Source organism: Etheostoma spectabile, chromosome 10 (genome assembly GCF_008692095.1).
Source record: "Etheostoma spectabile isolate EspeVRDwgs_2016 chromosome 10, UIUC_Espe_1.0, whole genome shotgun sequence".
In the NCBI taxonomy this organism is placed as follows: domain Eukaryota; kingdom Metazoa; phylum Chordata; class Actinopteri; order Perciformes; family Percidae; genus Etheostoma; species Etheostoma spectabile.
Window position 1 is genome coordinate 6,917,813 of NC_045742.1, and position 285 is coordinate 6,918,097.

The 285-nt window shown below is 38.9% G+C and overlaps 1 protein-coding gene across 1 annotated transcript in view; it reads left to right on the forward strand.

The window, feature by feature from the left end:
- Window positions 1–285, forward strand: part of tmem33 (transmembrane protein 33) — a 6,519-nt gene that overhangs the window by 4,096 nt on the left and 2,138 nt on the right. The window lies entirely within an intron of this gene.

Below are 285 nucleotides of genomic sequence, written 5' to 3' on the forward strand. Positions count from 1 at the left end.
TGCTGCTGCTGTAATAACAAAATTTCCCCCTTGTGGGATGAATAAAGTATAATCTAATCTAAATACATGAAATGCAATTCTGGAAATCCAATAGGGGTCTGACCGAACATTTTCATATGCAAATCTTCAAGGCAACGGTCAGAGTAAAGAGGCCAGATAGTCTTTGTATTGGACTGCATCAGATTATGATGTGTGCAGAAACATACTAATATAGATTCATCCAACATATTGAAACATTTTGGTGCTGCGGCTGGTCAGAGCAATCTGGAGCACAAGGAAGGCAAA